Here is a 27,589-nt window from a genome sequence, read left to right as displayed (position 1 = left end):
ATTTTTGGGGCAGCAAAATGTTGCTTTTGGAGCTGCAAAAATCCAAATTTGGAGCAGGTTACGAAAAGAACCCTTGCATTTTTTAGCCCTAAATCCCAAATTTGGAGCAGTATAACAAAGAAGGCTTATTTTAAGAAAAGAATACAAAAATATGTAGAAATCATTCAACATCAGCTAATTCGTGCACAGTGCACGTGAACACTGCTATTTCAATAAAAGCATTGTGGTGAGCCATCCCACGGTGCGAACAATGACTAAGTCCACATTAGCATTTGCAGAACCTGTCAAATAATTCGACAGGCAATGGAAATGCTAACGTGGACCTGCGAACCTGGCAACCAGGAAATTTGGGAGATTCGTAAAGCAGGAGCAAGAGGGGGTAGTGAAAAAAGAAAACTGACATACGCTTTTGTCTATTCATCCTCAAGGCCGCAGAAACGCCATACACAGCAGCTCCAAATGATTGCCAATAATTTTTTAGACGTCAGCAATCATACTAGTACTCGTAATTACATGGCGCGTGCACGAATGAGTAATTAAGGAACAAAATGTGCTGTGTCCCTGACAGCTAGTACTAATAGCCCCTTCTAAATCTCAGTATGCTTTTCCGCAGGACACCAGTGTACTGCGGCAAAAGTGGCTTAAAAAGCATTCTGCACGCAATAAAACAAGCATCAGGAAATTTGAGAACTACTGTCCTTTTCTATTGCGATAGCAACTATATGGACACTCTCGACGAGTTTTTGCCGTCATCTCCCGTGTAAAGTCCAAATTGATAACATATCCCAGTGCATAGTATGTTCTACCACGAGTAAAAGCACGCGAATGCGGGCGACGAACGTGGCTGAAGCAGATATCAAACGAGCCAGCCCATCTCCGTCGCTCGGAGGGCGAATGCGATAACACCACTCCGCTCGGGAAGCCTGCCATCAAAGCATAGAGGAAACGCCCCGCCCGTCTTGAACGAGCATGAAAAGACGCGAGAGGGCCGGGGGCGGGGGGGAGCTGTCGCTCAAGTAGCAACTTTGAACTTTGATTCTAAGGTCGCGGTTGCGATCGCTGGCGCGCGCGCTATCAGCCATCAGCGGGCGGCTTGTATACCCTTCTACGTGCTGCGCTCTCAATGCGAAGACACTGTGCAGAAAGAGCATCTTTCCCTGGAGCGGCCGTATTCTCTTGCACCAACGTTTTGAAGAGTTACGCGAGATCGGATACAAAAGAGTTTGCTGCCAGCCTCACTTCGTATAACATTACAATTGGTCGCTATCGCATTCATTGCTTCGTCCTTGCGGTGAAACTGACTTTTTTTTCTTTCGTGAGGGGTTAGGGTTAGGGTCTGCGCGTCTGTATTGGATGACGATGCCCACGCTGCAGATTACCAACGCGGCCTGCATTTCTTGCTCAAATTTGCGCAAGTGGGAAAGTTTTAAGCTGGTCGGGCATTTTGGCGCAGCGTGGCGCAATTTTAACCAATTTCACAGGTTTTGGCTCAGCTTTGGCGCAATTGGCGCAGCTGTTGCATCCCTGACACTAAGGCAATGCAAATTATGTGCCATGGAGAACTGGATTGCAACAGGAGACAAAAAACAATGGTTGCTCTACATCTAAGTGAAGCAGATGATCACCAGGTCTCACTAAAACCAAAGGTACTCTTATGACAACAGCACACTGATCTAGCAAATTTCACGATAATTTGCCGCTTGCTGCACATGAAAGCTATGATTAATACATGCCAAAAGCAGGTGCCAAAAAAAGTCAGTTTCGCCGCAACGGCGAAGCAATGAGTGCGATAGCAATAAATTGGACTGTAACGCGAAGAACGGCAAGCAGCTCGAAACTGCCAGCGCGTCGCTCGAGCCCAAAGGACGCACGAAAAGAACGCACACAGTACGAGCGCGAATTATCATGCGTCACAGCTCGACACTGGAAGCGCACTGCTCAAACATAAAGCAGGACGCACGAAACGAACGAACAGGTACACACAGGACGAGCGCGAACTAACTGTCCCAGTCGTTACTTATTTCTGTTTGAACAGCGCGCCCCTTTCGCAAACGCGGCCGCTGCAGCGTCGAAGCGACCTTCGTACGCTCTGTTATTTCAGCGCAGACATCGCGGGGAAAGCACAAGACATACAAACCCCCGCTCCCTCCCCCCCCCCCCCTGCCAGCCGCCCCCTTCTTTCCTCGAGATACGAGATAAGCGCACGAAGGCGACCACGCCCTGTAGGGCGAAGAGCAACGGCGTTCGCAGGAACGGGGCGACGATCTTTAAAGCGCGCCACGCTACGCCACGCGTGGACATCGCGCCATCTATGTGGAAACTCAGAAAACATGCTGATGTAAGTGGTGTATATAAATAGCTCGCCGTTAGCAGGCTGAAAGACGGTGCTGTTCGCGGCCTAACCGTCTAACGCCGCGCGCTGGAAAGCGGGAGGCCGCCCGTTTCATTCCGCGCGTTGGAAAGTTTTTCTGAATTATTTTTCTTTGTGGCTTTGATATATATATATATATATATATATATATATATATATATATATATATAGACATATACGGTGCATGACGGCGGCGACGGCGACGGCAAAAATCAGCCGAGACTGTCCATATAATTGCTATCGCAATAAAACTGAACTTGGTTTACATGCCATTCCGGTGCTATATCTAAGAGTGAAATGTCTTTGTGCATGCAATAATAAACACTAAGCCATAGAAATATGAATAAAACACTGCACAGGAAAAGACCCACTTCATGTTCCAACACATGAACGATATGAAGAAAGCAAATAAAAAAAACCATTTGTAAGAGTTTTAGTAGCATCACGTTTTTGGTGGTCAGAGATACAGGTACATTAATGTGAATGACAAAAGGAACTGTTTCTTTATATTGCTATCATAGTTTACAAATTTCCCACTAATGTCTCTATAGTGTATCAATGAAAGCCTAATGATACGAGGAAATACAGTCACCAGGAAATACAAACAGCGATTCTGTTTAAAGAATATTTGCATCTTGCAGTGTAAAATTCAAGTACCACAACCCAACATTGCGGTAACCTCATCTAGAAAACCATTTTTCTCAGCACAGAGACATAAAATTAAGTGTGCATTAAGAAATAGCTATTGTGAACAAGTGAATTGAAAGACGAGCACAATTTCTTCACTTTGATGACTGAAATTTAAACACTGCAACAAAATCCATGAATTGCTTCACAATTTCAATCGACTAAGATGGCAGAAAGTATTTTATACCAATCTGAAGTAGCAGTCTAGACATGGTCACACCACCTACATAATCCCAAGCTCAAAATGGATTAGGCAACAACATAAGTGTAAAATGGTAAATGATATCAAAGAAGAGCCTGTTGCAATGCCCTGCTGGTAATATCCGAAGCATGCAATTTTTAGGTTACTAGTTAAGAGGAATAGAACCATCTACAGCAGCAGCACAGACGATTCGTCAACAAGCTTAAGCAACAGAGTACAACCAAACATACTTTTACCCTTGGCATCAGTCGAGCTTGGACGTTAGAAAGCCCTTGATCAACTACATATGTGAGTATTGATATTGAGCGACTACTTCTTTAGTAACTGATCTGAGAAAACTAGTTTCCTTTTCTGAAAGACAAGCTCTATGTATACATAGGGCAATACAAACAGGTGCATTTTATTTGGCAGGAAATATAGAACTGAACAGCTGTGGTAACGCGATGCAGCAGCATGTGCGATACGAATGTCCAGCGAACCAAACCAATGCACTCAGTACATTTTCATTCATTTTAGCACACTATATGTGTGTAGACTACAGTAGAATCTCGATGATGCGAATCTTGTGGAGTTACGAAATTCGTATCACTGAAAAATATGTCAAACTAGTATACCTAGTTGCCTAGGCACTACCTAGAATGCCTGACATGTGACAAAAAGAAAAACCTTGTGCATGTTTTTATTTATCGTTCCTTAGGGCTGGAGGAATATAACAGAAAAAATACAGTTACAACTTGGCATGTATAATGGACTACTTATTTTTTTATGACATGTTCATAGACCACCAGATATTTTTACATATTACACCAAACATATTTACAATTTCAATGAACTGGAGATAAGTGTGTTGAAATATCCGCTATTTTATTGAATCACGTATTTCACATTGTAGCCTAATTAAATTATATGAAGGTACTGCAGGCGTCTCTAGTGAAGCGGTTAAACCAGTGTGCATGCGGTTTTTTTGCTGACAGACAGACCTTTCAAATTGTGTGGTGCATTGCAAAGTGTGGAAACCGGTATGCCGGCAGACAATTGTGGTAGTAAAGAATGTGAGGCCCTCTCTGTTATTGTGCAAGCAATCACTATAAGTGAGAAGTGTGGTGTTGCTGCTGGTTTTGGGATGCCACAGAATAGAAAGTAGCTATCCTAACATTCTTAAGAGATAATCTGATGTTCTCGCCACAGAGAAAAGTGTGTTTAGTGAAAGCACTGCTTGCTCTCAAACAATTTTTGAATTTAAATAGCTGATTACTTTTTCAAACCTAGTCACACTCAACCGCAGCACGACTACTGACTCCATGTAAAGTTGTGCGGGTGCTCTCTTTCAGAAAACAAACTCACAAGACTTCTGTTTTAACCAATGCATAGTGGTGACTGCTCCATGAGGTGTTGCTAGTTCCTTCCAACACAAGCAAGATGGTGCAAAACAGAAAATGTGCCAACGAGGAACAAAGCTGTCACAATACTGGTGCACGTGGCATTAATATTCTGGTGTTTCATGACAATGTGCTCTTAGTACCCCACTGGCACGTTTTATGGCTTTGCAGTGTGAGGTGTGCAGCTTTGACACGGCTCAAATGGCCTGATTACACATGCGCTGCTCGTTCATGTGTGTGGGTGTGTGGGGTTTCTTCAGTAAACATTTAGTTTTCAAGTCGAGCGTTTGTCCTGTCTGGTTGTTCTTTGCTTTCTTTTTTCGCTGGTTTCTTCAGAATAAATTCACAAGACTTTTGTTTAACTAAACCATAATGGTGACTTCTGTATGAGGTGCTGCTAGTTTCCCCGAATATAACGCATGCATGATGGCGCAAAACAAAAAAAAATGTGCCAGCCCTGAACAAAGGTGTCACAGTACTGGCTGTTGCTTCACTACCACGAAGGCTACGCCAGTGGTATAAATGCGCCGAGTTATTGTACTTTGCAAACCTTTGGGAGCCATACGTAGAAGCTACAAATGCTAGTGAAAATGTGAAATCGTCCAATGTACAGATTTATGCACGAGTGCACACTGAATCTGAGTATCACAGGGAGCTTCCCACAGCATCACTTCTACCCTGAGAAAGGCTGAAGTAATGGCACACTATACATAGGGCGGTGATAACCGCTATCTGGCATGGAGCACAAGTTATCTTGCTTGTAGCCTCCGGGTTTGTACAAGGCTGTTTTTACTGTGTCACAGAATGTCGAAGGCCACATACTTGAGTAACGTTAGAGCAGTTTCTGTTATTTATAGCATGGATGTAGAAGCTTCAACTAAATGTAGCACAATGGAGCAATTGTAGCAGCATTCCCATCACTGCACTCCATTTGAGAAAACAGTTCCCACGCCCATCTCCTGCGTTTCTGCTGCTTGTCCCAGAACTGTCCTTTTCTGCTGCCAAGTGACCTAATGTCGCCCATTAGCAGCACTAAGTAGCACTGACCGCCTCGATTGGTCCTCTGCACTAGAATATTGCCCCTTGGCCCTGGGGCGATGTGATTGATGCTGTGCAGTTATCGCACCTGTCGTATATTTGTTTGACTCGCAAATGCCTCCTACTGTGCTTACCCACTGTGGCGCCTGCGAGCAGGTGACACAATTGACTTGTGGAGGAACTCTGCCTCGGTCAATGGCTGCACGCCGATGAAGTAATCCCTGACGTAGTGTTATGCTGCCGATTTGGAGCAGTAACGACGACGGGCTACGCCACCCCTCTGAGCGGCGGAGAAGGTTAGCGAGGCACAGTTAGAAACCGACACCAGCTGAAGTGGTTGTTATATCCTGAACAGTTTATTAATGCATTTATTCCAAAATTCTTGCAGCAGCATGGTCACATCGGCCAAGTACGCAGTTATACCTGAATCACAAATATCGGGCCGCGGTTACAGTCGATCCCCGATATATGAAACTCGATTTTTTGAATTACTGGCTATATCGAACTGTTGAGAAATCCCCCTGAACATCCCATACAGAAGTACACGGGTGGTCCACACATATATTGAACACCTGCACAGTAAAACATCCGATATATCAAACGCTGTGCCGCTCCGAAACCAGCCGTTTTCTTTACAAATATTGATCACTTTTCAGCTGCATTCTAACAAGTTTTGATCTCTCTCTTTCGTGCAGGTGATAGAAAGGAAGTGTCATTGCATTGCGTTGCTTTATGGTTGCGCAGCGCTCTCGAGTGCACTTGCTTGTCGATGTCTGTAGGTTGTAACGCATGGCCATAATGTTTTTCAGAGGCCAATAGCTGAGGGCACTAAGATGAGATGAAAACGAAGTGACTCGGCGGCCTCATCACAATGCTTGCACTCCCTGCCTTGTCTGTTCACGCACAATGGCATACGAGCCCCAAAAGCATAGCGTTCGAGATCTGCAACTTAGCGTATTTCGGTTAACAAGCACTGCTCTCGGAGGCTATGCTCTTGCTATGCTCTGCAGTAACTGCTGCTAAAAAGCCACAACTGCCATCACCAAGATACAACCAATGCAACGAGGGAGACTTGATCCGTTGCAGTTTTTGTGCGGCATTATCTCTTGCAACGTTGTTGACTTATGTACTTCTCGCTTGGTTTTCGATTAATCCCGAGTAGGCAGTCGAAATAATTATTGACCCACTTTTAGCGATAAAAATGATGACTGGTGCTTGAAATGATGTCAAGCAAAGCATTGTCATGAACAGTTTCCTTGTAGACTTTGGTGCCAGGTGGCGACTGCTGTGTCATGACTGTGTCATGACTGCTGATGAGCAACATCATTGGTGCAGATGATGATGTAGCTGTTTCTGACTGCATCAATGTCGAAATCATGGCTGATGTTGCCAGTGCCATAGAAGTAAACCCGAGTGGTGATGAAAATGTCAATGCCACTGGCAAACAACCTTCTACCGCAACACAGAGCTTGCATCGATGTACAGCGTCATTCACCGCTGTTGTGGCAAAATGGAAGGTGCTGAATTTGCTTATTTGGAAAGCTTCAATGATACTAAGGGATGCCTTGATGAATTTAATGGCATACAAGAAGCAAGAGAAGTTTATGGACTATCTTCATGCAAAATAAATTGCAATAACAACAAAATAAGAAGTTGTCAACTTGTTCTTTAGCACAGTGTGAACGAAACAGCACGTTAGTGCTTGTTACAATTTCCGAAAATCCGTCTCAAGCCCTGTGATGCATAATTATAAGCCTTAAATATGCATATTTTGTACTATTTAAAATTATCAATCCGGGATCAACTGTATTTACTTCCCTTAAAGGAAAAGTAAACAGGCTTCAAAAAAATCCTAACTATAAGCACCCTTCGGTGCTGTCGTATACTCTGAAAACTAAAATCGACAAGAAATTTTACGTCGCTCAACCAGACACGTTATTAGCAAAAAAGAAAAACACGGAAGAAACTCCCAGCTGCTGCTGGGCAGCGCATGATGAATCCAGTGGGCACCCTTAATTGGTGGAGCACACTATGACGTCAATGTAGGGGTCTGGAAGAGCCCGGTGCAAAGAGACAGCTTCTGGCCAGGTATTGCAACTACCTCTCAGACAATTTGGCAGAGTGCAATGGACCCTGATCTCAAATTACGTATCCTGTCCAGTCTATCACAATGTGACTCTACCCTGCTGGTCTGTCTGTGGCTTGGAGTGGCCTTCTCAAATGCCTATTCATTTATTATTGGAATGGCTGAGAACCCATCATGTGAAGTCTGCAGGTGCAGCGAAACAGTCGCACACCTTCTCTGTGAGTGCACCCGCTTCAACTCCGAAAGAGCAGCCCTCTCAGCCAGACTAGATCAGCTGGACAACCACCCTCTCACGGACTGTTGGCAGAAAATGTAGTACTTGGACGGTGCTACGGTCATGACTTGGTTTTTTTTTTTGTCGCCAGCTGTCTTCACAAACTCTTCTATTCTTTCATTCTTTTACATCCCCTTCCCACGTACTGGGTAGCAAACTGGAGGCTTTCTCTGGTTAACCTCCCTGTCTTTCCTTTATCTTTGTCTATCTTCGGTCATGGTTAATTTTGATCACTTGGGAGAGACTGGTGTGACACCATACGCACTTCAGCCAGTAGGGTGACAACCCTACTACCCTACTATATATATATATATATATACATATTATATAGTGCGGTACAGCATCACAAAAAACTAAGAATATGCACCGGTGATACTTGAGCATGGCTAAATTTTGTAATTAGGTGTTCCAATCCAACGGACTCCATTCCGACTGTCGCGCTCGCCCTTGCCGGGTGGTTGTCACCCTACTGGCTGAAGCGCGTATGGTGTCACACCAGTCACTCCCAAGTGAGCAAAACTGACCATGACCGAAGATAGACAAGGATAAAGGAAAGACAGGGAGGTTAACCAGAGAAAGCCTCCAGTTTGCTACCCAGTAATATATGTATATATATATATATATTTGTGCTATAGCACACTGGGCATCATTATAACACTGAATACAGAGACACACGGTACATTGTTTTTGTTGGTTTGCCAATTATAGAATGCAATTTCCGGCGTGTCCTGGAAGCACACATCCCATGGAAATGACTATGTAATACAATCATAGGTCGGCACACTCACTCATTAGTGCACTCACTCACACTCACTCACACTCATTTGAACGTTGTGAGTGTGAGTATGAGTGAGTACTCATGAGTGTGAGTGGACGTGAGTGTGAGTATGAGTGAGTGCTCATGAGTGTGAATGGACGTGAGTGTGAACGTGAGTGAGCACTCATGAATGTGAGTAGTCGTGAGTGTGAACGTGAGTGTGCGCTCATGAGTGTGAGTGGACGTGAGTGTGAACGTGAGTGAACACTCATGAGTGTGAGTAGTCGTGAGTATGAACGTGAGTGAGTGCTCATGAGTGTGAATGGACGTGAGTGTGAACGTGAGTGAGCACTCATGAGGGTGAGTAGGCGTGAGTGTGAACGTGAGTGAGTACACATGAGTGCGAGTAGATGTGAGTATGAACGTGAGTGAGGCCTCATGAGTGTGAGTGGACGTGAGTATTAACGTGAGTGAGTGCTCATGAGTGTGAGTGGACGTGAGTGTGAACGTGAGTGAGCACTCAGGAGGGTGAGTAGGCGTGAGTGTGAACGTGAGTGAGTACTCATGAGTGTGAGTAGATGTGAGTATGAACGTGAGTGAGTGCTCATGAGTGTGAGTGGACGTGAGTGTGAACGTGAGTGAGCACTCAGGAGGGTGAGTAGGCGTGAGTGTGAACGTGAGTGAGTACTCATGAGTGTGAGTAGATGCGAGTATGAACGTGAGTGAGTGCTCATGAGTGTGAGTGGACGTGAGTGAGTACTCATGTGTGAGTAGATGTGAGTATGAACGTGAGTGAGTGCTCATGAGTGTGAGTGGACGTGAGTGAGTACTCATGATTGTGAGTAGGAATGAGTATGAACGTGAGTGAGTGCTCATGAGTGTGAGTGGGACGTGAGTGTGAACGTCCAGTGACACTCATGGAGGGTGAGTAGGCGTGAGTATGAACGTGAGTGAGTGCTCATGAGTGTGAGTGGACGTGAGTTTGAACGTGAGTGAGCACTCATGAGGGTACTATTAGTGTGAGTAACTGAGTACACTCTAAGAAAAAGAAGAGTCAAAAGAGGGTCATGGCCGCGTGACTCTCTTTGGGTGTCCATTGATCCCTTTTGGAAGGTAGATGAGAGAAAGAGAGCATTTGGGCTGGAGTCACAGGGACTCTCCTAAAGCGCGGTTCGATTGGCTTCCGCGATGAAAGTGCCGTCGTATGCGCCATACGTATCGCGCGTTTGCCGTTCGGCGCCGTTCTGGCGCGGTGGCTCGCCTCCCTCGCCGACGGAGCCAGCCGGGCTGGCGCCGCGCCTCGGCCTTCTCTGTCAGTCTGCTCGGTCTCTTTGAATGCGTTGTGCGTTGCGTCGGTTGCGCGGGTTGCGTCAGTTGCCTGTCGTGCAGTTTTGTGTTCGATCAAAAATGCGCATCTTCGGTGGCGTTGACACCAGGCTCCGTGCTCGAAGTCACGCTAGGAGGGCGGAATATTCATGGAGCCGCGGACACGAACAACATGCGCCCGTTAACGGTGAGTGTACTGCTTTCGTAGGTACTAATTATACAGCTTTAGCTGGGCGTCTGCAACAGCTCTGCGGAAGTTATCTGCCAGCCATTTCCAACAGCAGCCTGCGTCCGCGGGGCTGTTGGGGATGCCGTTATGCGCGTTGCTGTACAAGCTCCCATAAAATGAGCGATGCAAACAATTGTCAAGGGTCATTTTTTGGTGATCGCACATTGTGTCTGCACTGCTGAAGGTGCAAGATGTCGTTTGGAGATGCGCTTTAGTCTACTTCATAACAACATTTCTATCAACCTTGAGTGTGCAGCGTGCTTCCGCGCGTGGGAACGTGAAAAAAAAAAGCCCGTCTACAGAACGCTTAGACGCACTATATATTATGGTTTTTCTTGGCTTAAACACGCTAGTTTGAGGTGCAGATATAGTAGGATGCTTCCAGCACGTACGCATTGGTCACTTAAGTTTGCCACGCCTCGCTGGTAAGGTGAAAAGCGAGAGACTTTCGACGGCACGCGTTGTTGCGGTCGCTGCCGTGCACTTTTTTCATTGGTTTCTGTTTGCTGTTTTCGTGGTTCGCCAACATCTGCGATGACGCTATAACAGAATCAAGTGATTTTACGTGATTGTGGGAGTTATGTGCGCCAATTCTAGCATATGACATGTCTGATCTCGACGTAGACGGTGTCCGCGTGCGCTGCGTGTCGTTCGGGTGCTCGTACTCGAATGTGTTTGCTGAGTATTTAAGGATGGGTTATGTTTGTAAAACATGCGGTCAGTAACCGCTCACGGCGTGCCCCTGACTGCCGGAGGATGTGCTTGGGTGTCGGAATGTGCTGGCGCAAAGTCGTGCTTATTCTGAAACCAAATTTTGAAGCGATTTCTCAGAAATGAAGTGCTTTCATTCGTGCATAGCCAGTGCCGACGCGACGGCGAGCCCCGGCGCCGCGCCAGGCAGCGTACGCGAACTGCGTGAACCGCGCCGAACGGCAGTCAGCCACGCGACCACGCGATGTATATGATGCATACGGCGGCGTCTTCGACACGCTAGCCGATCGAAACGTGCTGCAAGAGTGACAAACGACTCTTGCAGAAAAGTTAAATACCATTTTCTGATTCTACCTTCCAAAAGGGGTCAAATGAATTACCGAAGAGAGTCGGTTGCAGTGACCCCCTTTTTACCTTTTTTTTTTCTTGGAGTGTAGCACTGTTTCGACTATTAATCTTCCTGGGACCGGTGACATGTGCAACACCACCACGAGCAACCTTTTTGCTAATACTACTAGAGAAAGTAGTCCGCCGCGGTGGTGTAGCGGACGGTGCTCGGCTGTGCTGACCCGAAGGTCGCGGGTTCGACCCCGGCCGCGGCGGTCGTATTTCGATGGAGGCGTGGTGGTAGATGCCCGTGTACTGTGCGATGTCAGTGCACGTTAAAGAACACCAGCTGGTCAAAATTTCCGGAGCCCTCCACTGCGGCACGCCTCATAATCATATCGTGGTTTTGGCGCGTTAAACCCAGATATTATTATCAGAGAAAATAAGTGAGCGCTCAGCAACGGTAAATGATTTCGCCAACTAACATAGTGGTGTTCCAGTTTCTACAGTCTACTAATTCTACTTGATCACTGGAGTTGGTAATACTGACGCGTTGTCGTTTCTTTATTATTTTTTGTAGTTTTGGAGAATTTACTTAATGCTTGCCTTCGTGATTTACCTTCAAATTGCTGTTTCGTAAATCAGTGTGGTTAAGGTATTGTTCATCATTCAACGTCCATATTTTCTTCTTGTTCTAAAGCATCATGTGATTTGTCAGGAAAAATCCTAATTTTTTTTTTTTATCCTGACTGTATCCATCTTGGCCTGTCTCTTGCCGGTTTACTTAACTTTTTTCTCTTCAGATTGAGCGCAGTTTTCGGCATCACTGATCACTACATTTTACTTTGGCTATAGCAAAAATATTTCACGTTGATACTCCGCAAAGTGCGAAAACTAAAAGCCGGAAATGACACCACAGGACAACCTGTATCTGTGCCAGTTCGTAGTCCGTAGAGGTCGGGCTGCTCCGTAAGTTTACTTCTTTCATAATACTTTCTCACGCATCTCAGACTTGTCACATGTACTTAAAAGCAAAAATTGCAGAAAAAAAAAACGCGATCATTCTGTGCGTTACGGCGTCTGTCTTGACGTTGCGACAATATGATAAAGAAGTTTTGGCTACCTCAGCACGATGGCTTTGAAGGAACCGAGGGACCGTAAATATCCTAGAAACCAGGAAAAAGATTCACAGTGCCCCTGATGCATTCTCCTAAGACGGTTTGAATACCAAAGCCATCGGGTGCGACTATTTTTACATTGCAATTTATATCGCACAAGCGCCGCTTTGCTTTTTCTTTTTCACACGAAGGTCGCAAAGGCGAAGGTCGCACAGTTTCGTGCTTGAGAGGTCACTAGATTTTTTGAGCCAGCCTTTCGCGCTTCCCGTCAGACATACAAAACTTTCGCCTTCATAAATTATGAATTTGTGATGATCTTTCGACCCTTGCGCATAATGAGGTAGGTAGGTAATGAACTTTAAATTATTTAGAGTCCAACGAAGAATCACTGACCCGGGCTAGGCCTCCAGGAGCCGTCGTCCGGGGAACATCGTGCGACGTCCTCGGCGATAGCCCTGGCTCGCTGGATAGCCCAATTTGGTCCACTAGACGTGGGCTGAGAAGGGCGGCTCGCCACCGCTCAGCCAGTCGTCATGGGGTACATACTCCCTCGTCTGGGTAGTGGCGGCGAATAGCGCACTCGCACTTCCAAAGTATGTGTGCCATGTCGGCTGTCTCGTGCCCGCACCACGGACAGCCGGGTGACGGGTGGAGCGACGGACACAGCCTGTTCAGATGCCGGGGATATTCGAATGTGTCAATTTGCAGACGTCTCAGGTCAGACGCCTGAGACCTCTCTAGCTGCTTGTGGGGTGGCGTTTTCCTGTAGTGGCTGAAGATTTCGTGGTACATGACCATGATGTCCTTGCAGTCCTGTAAGGCTTCGGGGTCTGTTATCATCGTCGCAGAAGAATGTCCTCCAACCTTGGGTGCCTCGCCATCGACGATGTCTCGCTCAGCGGTGTCCCTTTCGTCCGCGTCGCGGTGTGTTAGCAGTCTCGCGACACGATGGGCGCGCTTGTTGTGGTTCGACGGGAGGTCGGGTCTTTGTTCGTTGCCAAGCTCTCCCACATGCGCAGGGAACCACTTGAGAGATTTGGTGGTGATCGCGCCGGAATTAAAGTCCGCGACTCTGGCGTTCAGCATGTGCGCCGCCTCGACGGAGACCCATCCCTTGGTAAAGTTTCGGATCCCCGTCTTGGCGTCACTCACGACAAGTGTGTCCTCGTTGCCACTATGGAGTATTGCTAGGGCTATGATCATTTCTGCTTCCGCCTCGGACGATGGCAGCCTCGCCGGTCCCGTGGCGGTGGTCGACACGAGCGCATAATGAGGAGATGATGTACTTCCCGTGATCTCGTGTGTGTGTGTGTGTGTGTGTGTGTGTGTGTGTGTGTGTGTGTGTGTGTTTAGTGATTGGGATTGTACATGGACGACGGAAAAGGACTAGGAGGGAGCGTCACATGGAATTACAGGTCACTTTTCCCGCTTGATGAGGCATATAAGACGATCGTCTTAATACGAATAACTTTATATGAAGTACACCGATTCAATGCACTAGATACACATTTTTATGGCGTAACGCAGACGTCCATACTGATGAGGCATATAAGACTTTCGCCTTAATACGAATAATATTATATGAAGTACACCGATTCAATGCAGTAGATACACATTTTTATGACATAACGAAGACGTCCATACTGCGGCCTCAACTCGCCATGTCTCAAAAGCGGCATAATCCAAGGATTAGCGTGGCCGCTGGTGTGGCGCACAGAAATCACAATGCGGCACAAGGCCGATCAGCGTGGTGGTGGTGTGCCTCTTCCTCGACGTCGTGATTGTGTGCTGGATTTTCACTGTGTTCGCCGACAAAACAAACCTAAGCATTCAATGTTATATTGCTCTAGCAGCGTGCAAGCGCAATGCACTTTCATTGGCGAGAGGGCAGGGGGGGTATGAAAATTGTCCCTGACATAGCGGCGGAACATGTTTATGCATGACCTGATATTTTGTACAAACTATTCCTACCCGCCCCCCGCTCTTACCTTCGTCATTGTGTCCTGGCCCTTGCGGGAATAAATTTTCATGACTGCGGCTCGTTAGCTGACGTGAGGTTTAAAGCCCTGGCATAAGCAGTGAAGGCGGAGTTAGCAAATAAGCGCCCCATACATTTGCTGTTTGGTCAGTCGACGAAAATGAAAAGTTATACGCTAAAAAGTCGTTATTCGCTCCTCGTTAATTCGGAAAATCAGATAATTCGGACGTGTTCTCTGGTCACGGCAAGCTTATGCATTGTTTAATGGTATCAAACTCTCGTTAATTCGGTCATATTTGCCCGCAACCCGGTTAATTCGGACGATCCTCGGAGCGCACCAAGCAATCCGAGGTTCGACTCGGAGTTCAACTCACAGGAGGAAAAACGGCATTCGCGAACAACTCAAATGGCTGCGGTCCTTCATAAAGGCGTGGTCGCCGTCCGCGATCTAGCCATAATCGCGTTGTTGGCGACAAAGACTCCATGGCTGCGGCCCACTTGCTTTGTCTTCGATTTTGCTCGGCGCACGCGAACTGCGTGGGTGATATATCTATGATCGTGTCCATAGCACCAGCGGCTACTGCGGGTCAAAGCAGTAGTTTCCTTTTGGCCGCGTCGCTTCAGAACTGTGTAGCAGCCATTCATTATTGTGCATTAGCGAGCCAGGTTTATTCAGCAGCGGATGCTGTGCCGAGCAGTTTCGTTTCGACTGTGCGCATTCAGAACTGCGTGGTCGCTATGATCGTGTCTTAATTTAGCGACCGCACTTTCGTTCACAGCGGATGCAGCACTCAGTAGCCTCGTTTTCACTTCGGGCAATGCACGCGCAATGTCACGCAACTCGAACATAGTGTAAGCTGTTGAAGGTGAAGAGATTCAGCCGCAGTGCGCATGCTGGTATAAAATTCGGTTGCGACATTACGATGAACGAACGATCATTTGTCGATCATTTTTCCGGCGCAGAAGTTATCTTCACGTGCGCGTGGTGGCGGTGACGGTACGTATTAAGGGAAGGGGCAGATCACGTTTAGCGTTAAGACACGGCTGTCTTGAGCCGCGGTCACATTGTGAACGGAGTTGCGAATGAAGAAATTTGTGGCATTTGCATTGTTTTATGCCAGATATGTACCATGAATTTAAGTGGTCATCAAGAAAATGCGAATGCATTGATGTAATAGACACTTGTTTATTGTTTCCATGATACTTTCGATAATTCGGCATCCGGTTAATTCGAACAAATTTTCCGCGGTCCCGACATCCCATATGACATAGCCTGAGCAATGTAGGGGTAGGGGGGCCTTTGTCAGGGAGTTGCACCTGCCTTTAGCCCCTTTATCTCAGGCAATGTCTGTCTGAATAAAGTTCAAATAAAAAATAATAATAATACATATACATAGCACATTTCCCTTGAACCAGTGTTAACATCCGCGGTTTGTCCCTGAGACTATCCATTACAAACTTACAAATCTGCACGTTCGGATATAACGAGAATATATGATAGATGATCATCTTAGATGCGAATGCATACAAAACTTTTGTCCAGTGTGACAGAGAGATGTGAATGAGACCCGGCTAGGTTGAGTAGGTGTGAGTAAAGTCCCTAGATTTTTCTCTGTTCTTTCTTATGTACCGACAACCATTGAAGCGCCGTCGACGAATCTCATTGGCTAACGCTCGTTTTCGGTAGCCATGTTCTTCCTAACGCTTTTCCAGCACCCGGTGAAACGCATCCCCCGTTCACTAATGACAAGGGGTTGACGGCAGGAGAAAGGCGCGTCGCGTTAGCGTATTGTCCGCTGAAAGATGCGTGGATAATGTACTTAGACGCACATGGCTTTGTAAATCTTCCAAGTTAGGAAGAAAATGGCGTCGGACGCCAGCTGCGCGTGAGAGAGGGCCGGGAAAGGAGGCAGTTGTCGGTACTTGTCGGTTGCCGGTACTTGTCGGCAGTTGTCGGTTGTCGGTACCCTAGGAAACATCTAGGGACTTTACGTGTAAGTGGTAATGATCGAAGATGGAAGCTATTGGACGTGTAAACGCGAGTATCTGTGAACGGGAGTGTACTTCAATATGGACATCAGGGGCCGCATGTGAGTGTGAGTAGAGCGGAAAGCTTGGCATGTTCATTCATGAGTAGACTCATTTCAAATGCGTGAGTGTGAGTATGAGTGAGTGACGAGGGATATGAGAAGGCATGAGTATGAAGGCAACTTACGAGTGTAATAGGTGTGAATATGAATGTGAGTGAGTACCCATGGGAGTGAGTAGACATGAGTGAACGTGAGTACAAATGGCTGTGAGTAGGTGTGAGTATGAACGTGAGCACCGGTGTGAGTAGGTGTGAGTCAGTACTTACCAGTGTGAATGGGTCGGTGAGTACCGATGGGTATGAGCAGGTATGAGTATAAACGTGAGCAAGTACCCATAAGTGTGAGTACCCTTGAGTGTGAACGTGAGTACTTATGAGCGTAAGTGGGCGTGAGTATGAACGTGAGTGAGTGCCTATGAGCGTGCGAGGCGTTACTGAAAGTGAGTGAACACTTATGAGTCTGAGCGGGCGTTAGTATGAACACGAGTGAGTACCAATGGTCGTGACGTGTGAGCATGAACGTGAGTGAGTGCCTATGAGTGTGAAGAAGCGTGAGTATGAACTTCAGTGGGTGTGAGTGGGCGCGAGTATGGGTGTGAGTATGCCCATCAGTGGGTGTTGGTGGGCGTGAGTATGAATGTGAGTGAGCGCCTATGAGTAGGAGTAGGTGTGAGTATCAACGTGATTGAGTACGTATGACTGTGAGTAGGCGTGAGTATGAATGTGAGTGAGTGCCTGTAAGTGTGAATATGAACTTGAGTGAGTGTCTATGAGTGTAAGTAAGCGTGAGTATGAACGTGAGTGAGTGCCTATGAGTGTGAGTAGGCGTGAGTATGAACGTGAATGAGTGCCTGTAAGTGTGAGTATGAATGTGAGTGAGTGCCTATGAGTGTGAGTAGGCGTGAATATGAACGTGAGTGAGTGTCTATGAGTGTGAGTAGGCGTGAGTATGAACGTGAGTGAGTGCCTATGAGTGCGAGTAGGCGTGAGTATGAACGTGAGCGAGTGTCTATGAGTGTGAGTAGGCGTGAGTATGAACGTGAGCGAGTGTCTATGAGTGTGAGTAGGTGTGAGTATGAACGTGAGTGAATGCTTATGAGTGTGAGTAGGTGTGAGTACGAACGTGAGTGAATGCTAATGAGTGTGAGTAGGTGTGAGTATGAACGTGAGTGAGTGCCTATGAGTGTGAGTAGGCGTGAGTGAAGGTGAGTGAGTGCCTATGAGTGTGAGTGGGCATGAGTATGAACGTGAGTGAGTGCCTATGTGTGTGAGTAGCTGTGAGTATCAACGTGAGTGAGTGCCTATGAGTGTGAGTGGGCGTGAGTATGAACGCGAGTGAGTGCCTATATGTGTGAGTAGGTGTGAGTATGAACGTGAGTGAGTGCCTATGAGTGTGAGTAGCCGTGAGTATGAACGTGAGTGAGTGCCTATGAGTGTGAGTAGGTGTGAGTATGAACGTGAGTGAATGCTTATGAGTGTGAGTAGGTGTGAGTACGAACGTGAGTGAATGCTAATGAGTGTGAGTAGGTGTGAGTATGAACGTGAGTGAGTGCCTATGAGTGTGAGTAGGCGTGAGTGAAGGTGAGTGAGTGCCTATGAGTGTGAGTGGGCATGAGTATGAACGTGAGTGAGTGCCTATGTGTGTGAGTAGCTGTGAGTATCAACGTGAGTGAGTGCCTATGAGTGTGAGTGGGCGTGAGTATGAACGCGAGTGAGTGCCTATATGTGTGAGTAGGTGTGAGTATGAACGTGAGTGAGTGCCTATGAGTGTGAGTAGCCGTGAGTATGAACGTGAGTGAGTGCCTATGAGTGTGAGTAGGTGTGAGTATGAACGTGAGTGAATGCTTATGAGTGTGAGTAGGTGTGAGTACGAACGTGAGTGAATGCTAATGAGTGTGAGTAGGTGTGAGTATGAACGTGAGTGAGTGCCTATGAGTGTGAGTAGGCGTGAGTGAAGGTGAGTGAGTGCCTATGAGTGTGAGTGGGCATGAGTATGAACGTGAGTGAGTGCCTATGTGTGTGAGTAGCTGTGAGTATCAACGTGAGTGAGTGCCTATGAGTGTGAGTGGGCGTGAGTATGAACGCGAGTGAGTGCCTATATGTGTGAGTAGGTGTGAGTATGAACGTGAGTGAGTGCCTATGAGTGTGAGTAGCCGTGAGTATGAACGTGAGTGAGTGCCTATGAGTGTGAGTAGGCGTGAGTATGAATGCGAGTGAGTGCGAAGGCTAAAAAAATTGGGGTGAGTGAGTGTGAGTGAGTATTCTCTTACAGTGCCGACCTATGAATACAATTAAATTCAGGGTAGATAATAGGTCCAAAGTTGCGTTCAGCTATGACCACAATGAACAATGCATGCAGTCCCTCTGTGATTATCACGATAGCAATTACATGGACACTCGAGGTGCATTTTCGCTGTCACCGTCAGCTTTCATATAAAGTCCGAAACGATAACACCGTGCCCCGTGTTGTGTGTTCAATGCACGAGTGAAAGTGTGGGAGGGCTGCCAACAGTCGCTGCTCAAGCAGAGATTAAGCGTGCCGGCTATCCCCTTTCCGTGAAGGCACATGAAGTAGGGCCAGCGAGAGGGGGAGGTGAGTTGTGCTCGGGCAGCAACTGGAAACTTTCATAAAAAATTACCGACGATTACGATACTGCCTAATAGAATTCTGATGGCGAATTCCACTGGTCGAGCCGGAGCAAGTTTTCTTGCTCCGCGTTCGAGAATCTGCGTTCCACTGGCAGATTCAGAGCAACCCACTCCGCGACGGAGTGTTCCAAGTTGCTTAGTCTTGCAGAGGTGGATTTCGCCGGAACTCTGGCAACGTGGTGACGTCATTTCCGGTGCAGTCGGGCAACTCTGTTGCTTTCAGCATGTTTAAGGCGGGGTCTGATCAGCCTGTGCACTTGTTTACATTCCTAAAATGGTGCTGTTTGACTCTGCTGGGCGAGCCTCTGGTTTGCTTCTTGCTCTGAGTGAGAGCACAAGTTCTGACAGTAGTAGCAGCAGCGATGACGACGAACCGTACGTGCTCTACGAAATGACGTTTAAAGAAATGTTCCCTGACCCACCGTGCGCACGCCCGAAGATCATCGGCTACATCGACAAAGAGATTTCCATGTGCTCGTCCATATTTGTCAGCGCAACACAAGAAAATGGCACGCCTGCTGTACGCCACTGCGGGGCCGAAATGCACGCTTTGCAGCGGCGACCCATGGAAACGCACAGAGCGGAAGCAGAAATAGTTGCTGGAGCCAATTTACGTGACGTATGCATAAACAACTTCCGGAGCGACCTCACGCGGAGCATTCACGTGTTCCACTGCCAGATTTGGCTTGGTAAAATCCAAGTGCTCGCTCCAGGATTTCGGCGGCCGCTCCGGATCTCCCAGTGGAATTCGCCATGAGTGTAGCTTCGTGTTGGGCCAAGGCCAACTGTGCTTGAAGTTTTGGCTTTTCGCAAGGTATCGACTACGCCATAAATCATATGTACCGTATATACTCGCATAATGATCGCACTTTTTTTTCAAAAAAATTGACGCCAACTTCGGGGTGCGATCATTACGCGGGGTAAATTTTCCGTGAAACAATATTCTGAGCACCGAAAACGCAAAGAAGTCGCTAATCTGAATTCTTATGATAGCTATCATGAACATAACCAAAAATAAAAGTAGAGTAAGGCTTACCTTTGTAATAAAATGCACGCATTACGCAGGAGCTACATGCATGGAACTTTTATTTTTGAACTCTCTGACCCCCTAACGTTCATTCTGAGTCCGAAGCGTCACTGGCGTCAGTGTCGTCGCCGCACGATTCCCTGTCGGAATCGGCAGTGTCTTCACTGTCCCACAGACGGTCATCTTCTGTCCCGTCGAGCGCTTTGGAAATGCCAGTCTTCCTAAAGCTCTTGACGACCACCTCGTCGGAAATGGCACTCCAAGCTTCGAGAATCCGTGAGCAGAGGACTTCCACGGAGGGTCTCCTGATTTTGCCACTTGGCGTGAAATCGTGGTCGCCCGCCGCCATCCACTCTGCGTACAGCCTCCGGACGTTGTCCTTGAACGGTTTGTTCAGTGACACATCCAGAGGCTGTAGCAGCGAAGTTAGACCCCCAGGGATCGCTGCGATTTCCGTGCGCCGCTCCTTCAGCTCGGTACGGACACTGTCAACGAGATGGCCCCGAAAGCTGTCCAGCACAAGAAGTGAAGGAAGCAGAAGCGCTCCTGCTCTTCGCCCCCAAACCGTCTTGATCCAATCGACCATGAGGTCTGCCGTCATCCACCCTTTTGCTTGAGCGCGGATGTGGATGCCACGGGGAAAGTTTCCCTTCGGAATTGTTTTCCGCTTCAGAATCACATACGGCGGCAGCTTCCGCCCGTCTGCCGTCACAGCGAGCATCACGGTGCACCGCTGCTTCTCCGCACCACACGTTTTCACGAGCACACTTCGAGCACCTTTCTCGTTCACAGTAGTGCTTCGAGGCATGTCAAACGTCAACGGCGTTTGATCGGCGTTGCCTATCTGTGACAGCAGGAAACCGTTCTTCTGGCGTATCCTCGTGATGAACCTGTGAAAATCGATCACTTTGTCTTCGTACGCGGATGGAAGTCGCTGGCACAACGACGTCCGCCGCCTCAGCGACAGTCCATTCCGCCGCATGAAGCGTGTCATCCAGCCGGAGCTGGCGCGGAAGTCCTTTGTGGCTATTCCCAGCCTCCGGGAAACTGTGCACGCCTGTGTCCGTACCATGTCTAACGACACGGCACAACCGTCTTTGCGCATGTCCCTCACGTATTCGAGGACTGCCTTTTCGATGTCAGGGAACTTGCCCGTTTTGGGTCCGCGGAAAGCCCGGCGCGTGCTGTTTGTAGCCATGAGCTTCTCGCGCTGTTTTTTCCAATATCGGATCCGGATTTCGTCGACGCCGAAATGTCTGCCGGCAGCGCGGTTTCCGTGCTCTAGCGCGTAATCAAGCGCCTTCAGCTTGAACGCGGCAGTAAAGCTCGCATACCACCCCATGGTGAAACGGCGCTTCAACAGACGATCACAAAGCACAGCCAAAAAAACGTGGTGTCAGGTGACGCCGTAACGGGCGGCTGGGATGGCGGCGACACGGCTTTTTCAGGAATTATGGGAATGCATCGGCAGCTTGTTGCTGCGGGATGACAACAGGTCGACCAACAGGCGGCCGCCGCTGTAACAGTGCGGGATAGCAAAACAAACATGGCGGCCCACAGAGCGAAGCGACCGCATTTTTTTTTTTCTTCTTTTCGTCAGTCACGGTGGTTGTGAGTACGTCACGCGCGTCAAAACAGTCTCTTCTGTCTAAATAAGGAATGCTTTCATTTAAATCAGTAAATTTACGGCATTAGCGTAGTGATGCCTGCTTTCAGATCACAGAAACAAAGATGGTCACGTTCAGCTGCCACAGACATAAAACACATGGCGGGAATTCAGTGAAAACTGCGGCATTTGCCTTTACTGCAATCCTAAATGGCACGTTTCCGCCAACGGTGGGCAAAAATTACGAATATATTTGGTGCGTGCAGTTCACTTGGCGAGTTTGGAAGAGTTATTAACGCAACATTCGACAGATGATAAACGCGATGATCATCGGCTAGACTTGGCACACGACATATCGATGCGGCAAGTTCGGGGTGCGATCATTACGCGGGGAAAAAGAAGAATCGACTTTAGACGACAAAATTTAGGGGTGCGATCATTACACAAGTGCGATCATTACGCGAGTAAATACGGTATTGTGGTGTAGGACGGCATGCACCACGCCATTATTCTTCTTTCTGAGGATTAGCGAAGTACCCGCTACACATCTGTAAGATATTATGTGCACTTTGTTGGTGCGGCGTGTCCAGGCCCGTAACTAGGGGGGGGTTGAGGGGGTTCTGACCCCCCCCCGAAATTTTTTTGATGCTTTAACTTTTCGGGTGATACTAAAATATTTACACGCCTTCACAGCGACCCCCAGCTGCCAAAGTTACACTGCAACTTTCCTGGCATTGCTTCCCTCTTCTTCCTTTCTTCAAACCTACCAGAACACCTCAGCGCTCCCTCCCCCGCACGCGCACCTGCCCTATTTGTACAGCTTTGCACTTCGCCCTCGCGTTCCTTCGAGTCTTTTCTTTTTCGTCTTTCACCCCGTAGCAGCTCCTTTATTGATTCCAGATGCTTTCCTTGTGCATTGCCGCTGGAGAAGTTATCCGTCTGTGCGGACCGCACGTGTCGGCTTTGGGTTTCTACGAAAAGCGCGTCTCCTTCTGTGAAAGTAAACAGTTCGACAGCAACGGCAACACCAACACGACGTGCGCAAATTTGCCAGGGAACGAAACCCCTAAGCGGAAAAACTCAGCGGCGCATTCCGAGGACGCAGGCTGCAGGGTAAACTTTTCTCAAACTGTAGTCTTCGCCACCGAAACGAATCATCGAAGATGACATCTACTGAAAGACTGGCATATCCGAGCAACTTCGAACAACCTTAACCACACGCAAGGAAATCTACCTCTTCTGTACACACAAGGTATATGCGCCTCCCTACAAAGCACACAAAGCGAGGATACAGCCAGCACACAATCCGGCACCAGCGGTCAACTTTCACAGGAGAGAAAAAACGCCGCCAAGCTGGGCTGCGCGCGGGAGTACAGAGGCTGACGTCACAGCCTACAAAGTGCATTTTTGGGGGGTCACGGCTATTTAATTAGCGCAGCCCAGAGAGAATTATGCAGGCGCCCAGGGAGCCGTCTGTGAAAAGGTGACTTTTTCACAGGAACGGAGCAACACCTGCTTTCTGGACTGTACCACGGGAGTGCAAATGTCTCGGCAGTGCATTCTTGGGGGGTTCACGTATATTAAGGGGAGTATGGAGTGCCCATGGAGTCTTCTGTGAAAAGGTCTTTAAGTAGCGTTAATCCAGTTTGCTGCAGCGGGAGTACAATAATGGTCCTGCATGCACACCAGCTGTAGCGGCGTTCAGAAAACACATGCGCCACGCGGGAGCCGGCGCGTTCATCACACTTCTACATTCTAGCCACTGTAAAGTGGATAAGAGAGGAAGAAAACATCGCCCGCCATTCACGCCAGGCAGTCGAAGCAGTCGCAAACGTCTTTTTGGAGCCACTGGCCACTTCTGTGTGCGTGCACAGGATTGCGGCAGCAAAATGAAAAGACACTCTGCAACAACGAAGCAAAGGAGTCTTGCGTCTTACTTCAAGAAAGTTCGAACCGATGAAGCGGACGGAGAAGAACCGCCTCCTTCGAAGGATAAAACTTCGCCCTCCTCAGCACTGGTGGAAAGCCAAGCGCGTCGGAACTTCTGTAGCGACTCAGGAGAATGCACCGGTTTATGTGAATCACCTGAGAACGAACACAAGCAGGACACCCATGCGCCGCCGGAAAATGATGGTGGCCGCAGTGCAACTCCAAGTGACCTTTGTTCTACAGTCAACGCTGGGCAAAGTGACGCCTTTACCACTGGGCAATGCCCAAGGAAGGTGAGTGGCATGGCACCTACACATTCTGGTTCGCCTCCCCTCTGTGCGACGAGTGCGAATATTTTGGACTTGGGACTGTTTGTCTCGAAAAGCAATAATGTAAATGATCCAGAGACGACGGAGAAGCTGCTGCTCAATCCGTGGACCCCTCCGGCTAACTATGATTATCCAGCCACAGGGAAAAGGAATCTGAAGTTCCAACCTCACTGGGTAGATCGTTACCCATGGCTTGTTTATTCAGAGAAGCTTCAAGGAGCATTATGCAAATATTGCGTAGTCTTCGCAAGCGAGTGTGCAGGAAAGGGGAGCACCAGCGCTTGGGCTGTTTTGTAACTAAGGAGTTCACCAATTACAAGAAAGCCATGGACGCCTTTAAGAGCCACGCATCCAGCAGTTATCACGCCATGTCAACAACGCTATCGGAGAACTTTTTAGCAGTCCGGTCCCGCTCACAGCATGACATCTTAACACAACTTGACCACGGTCTTAAAAAGCAGGCGGAAGAAAACCGCAAGAACTTGCTGCCAATAATAGAAACAATCCTTTTCTGTGGCAGGCAAGAAGTACCGCTTCGCGGCACAGACGACTCTGGTCCGATAAATATGTCTGAAGTGCTGCCATTGAAAAATGATGGAAATTTCCGCGCACTGCTTAGGATGAGAGCAAAATGTGGAGATGCCGCCTTGAGAGCTCACATGGAAACATCTCCGGCGAATGCGCTGTACACGAGCCCAAAAATTCAAAATGAGTTGATCACCCTCTGTGGTAAAATCATACAAAGAAAGATAGTTGAAACGTCAACTCAGGTTCGTGTTTTTCAGTTCTAGCTGACGAGGCCACTGATATATCTCGCACCACCCACATTTCCCTATGTGTAAGGTACGTTGGACACGACACGTCGGGAGTGCCCATACTTAAAGAAGATTTTGTAGATTTCGTTCCCGTGTACGATCTCACTGGCAAGGCGCTGGCGAGCACAATCCTGAACAGCCTTAGAGGTCATGGCTTTGACCTGAACCTACTTTGCGGGCAAGGATACGACGGCGCGGCATCAATGAGCGGCCACCTTAACGGTGTTCAAGCCTTCATTCGTCAAACAGCGCCCAAAGCGTTGTACGTGCATTGTAGCGCCCACTCGTTGAACCTTGCTCTGCTTCACGCATGCAAACTCCCCAGCATCCGCAACTGTTTGGGTACTGTATCCTCAACCTGTACGTTTGTGAGAGCTTCGCCACAGAGGACGAACCAACTGCGAGACAAAGTAGAAGATTTAACACAAGAAAAAAGAAAATCAGTTCTCTCCTTTTGCCAAACAAGGTGGGTAGAGAGTCACGATGCACTTCAGCGTTTCCTTGAACTGTACGTGCCTATTGTACAATTCCTCGAATATTTGGAAGAAGAGGCCGCGTCATCTGATACTTCATCAAAAGCTTCTCAACTGCTCAATGCCATTACGAAGCCCGAGTTTGTCGTTTCGCTTCAGATCTGTAGCGACCTCTTCTCTTTGACACTGCCACTTTGCAAGTTTCTTCAAAAAATTGACTGTGACTTGGCTCAAGCGTGCGATCACGTAAAGAATGTTATAGACGTTCTTTCCACAAAAAGGGCTAGTGCGGAAACGGAATTTAATAAGATTTTTCTGAAGTCGCTCTCTTTGCTGAAGATCACAAATGTTGAGATGGCCCTACCACGCATCACTGGAAGGCAGATGCAAAGAAGCAACGTACCTTCTGCTACTCCCGAAGAGTACTACCGGAGGAATGTGTATTTGCCTTTGCTGGCTGACTTCGAAAATCAATTAAGAGACCGGTTCGATGCCCATAAGAAGGTCGTGGTTGGCCTTAACATGCTGCTGCCGAAATTCTGCGCATCGGCTAGCCTTTCTGATATTGATGATGCAGTGCAGTTTTACCTTGGCGACATTCCTTCCGCTAATGTCATCGAAGCAGAGTTCACACTGTGGGTGAACAAATGCTGCCAAATCGAAGAAAAGAATCGCCCAGCTTGTGCTTTACAGGCCTTAGAGATGTGCAACCGCGACTTTTTTCCGAACATCCACAGCCTACTTTCTATCCTGGCGACTTTACCCGTGTCGACGTCGACCCCGGAACGGACTTTTTCCACACTGAGAAGGCTGAAGAGCTACCTTCGAAATCATATGAACAATGACAGATTGACCGGACTAGCACTGCTCAGCATCCATCGAGAACTTCAAGTGACCCCAGAACAAGTCCTCACAGAATTTTGCAAGTTGCCGAGAAGGAAAAACTTCCTCGTTTAAACTTCCCTCTATGTTTCAAGAGTCGATTAAAAGCTAAACCCAGCTAGCCCAAGCTTCAACCCTTCTATTCTTTCGCAATTACGAGGAAACTATCCAGCAAGCAGAATGTGCGAACGGTAACAAGAAGATCGGAATGTCGGGCGACTTGTTTGTTTGCTTGCATACATACTGTCACGGACTGCCATTTTTGCGACCCGGCGTAACGGCAAATTAACGGGCGCCGCACTCCCCCGCTGACCGGTGGAACCGTTCGCTCATGAAAAGACTGGTCTTTAGTGCAGGGAAGTACTGAATGGGGTGTTCTTCTTCAAACGTTAGTCGCCGATGTTTGATCCTTTGTACCTACGGCGGCGTCGGAAGGGTCGTCAAAGGCTGCGATGCACCCCGAACCAGCTGTAGACTGCAAGACGCACCGGCTGAAACCAAGGAAACTGACCATTCCCACGGGCAAAACTGCTTGTGGACAAGCCGTATGAGAAAACCCCAACAGGTTGTCACTCTCGCTCAGTTGAGGACCCTCTCCTAATTAAAAAGGGACGCGGTCAATATATTTTTAGGGTGGAGTTTCTAACAATGAAACGTGCATGATTGGACCCATGTAGAGGTCTCTTTTCCCCCAGGACGAGAATGAGGGGACACGGAGGTCGATTTAAGCGCAGGATTTCGCCTTGCTAAGCAGTCTAGTTGCTGACCAACATGGTGTAGAAGGAGATCAAGAAGTATCCCTTAAGTGGTTGTGGCTCCGTATCGGCTGGCCACCTAAACTTAGCCATTCGTCTAGTTGTGACGCGAAATTAACGTCTGTAACGAAGGCATCGGTACTTGAATCTCGAGTAAGTTCAACCTGCCCGAGATCGGCTTCAAGCACTAGCCTACCGGAAACACCAGCGCTGCAACACCGCCGACATCGCAGTTGTGCCAGAACTCTCTCTGACTTCTTGCATCCGATCGTCGTGGACTCGAAGCTGCCGGTCATCACAGGTATCCCTTCACCTGCTTATACCTTCGGACTTTCTCATCTGTAGTTTTATTGTTGGTTAGTTTTGTGTAGTTTGTAATACTTCTCTCTTGTAAGCTGATTTATTGATTTTATATGTATTTTGTTAGTTGGTATTAAGTGTTGTACTAGATTCCTCGTGCTGCAATATCACTAGAGTTTTGTTTTTCCCCACACACGTCTCTGATCTCTTCACTGTCTCTGCTTACGTACGGAACGACCTAACCTGCTGCCA

At 47.8% G+C, this 27,589-nt stretch overlaps 2 protein-coding genes and 1 long non-coding RNA gene across 12 annotated transcripts in view; 1 reads left to right on the top strand and 2 right to left on the bottom strand.

Annotated features, from left to right (window-relative positions):
- LOC119390669 (gastrula zinc finger protein XlCGF57.1-like) overlaps positions 1-27,589 on the bottom strand; it is a 691,222-nt gene that overhangs the window by 501,954 nt on the left and 161,679 nt on the right. The gene's annotated exons all lie outside the window — the stretch shown is intronic.
- Positions 1-27,589, top strand: part of LOC125758202 (uncharacterized) — a 189,953-nt gene that overhangs the window by 1,228 nt on the left and 161,136 nt on the right. The gene's annotated exons all lie outside the window — the stretch shown is intronic.
- Positions 1-27,589, bottom strand: part of LOC119390677 (gastrula zinc finger protein XlCGF57.1) — a 963,551-nt gene that overhangs the window by 920,533 nt on the left and 15,429 nt on the right. The window lies entirely within an intron of this gene.

Source organism: Rhipicephalus sanguineus, chromosome 4, assembly GCF_013339695.2.
Source record: "Rhipicephalus sanguineus isolate Rsan-2018 chromosome 4, BIME_Rsan_1.4, whole genome shotgun sequence".
NCBI classification, from domain to species: domain Eukaryota; kingdom Metazoa; phylum Arthropoda; class Arachnida; order Ixodida; family Ixodidae; genus Rhipicephalus; species Rhipicephalus sanguineus.
Note: the sequence above shows the minus strand (reverse complement) of the source record. Positions and strands in the feature narration are given on the sequence as shown.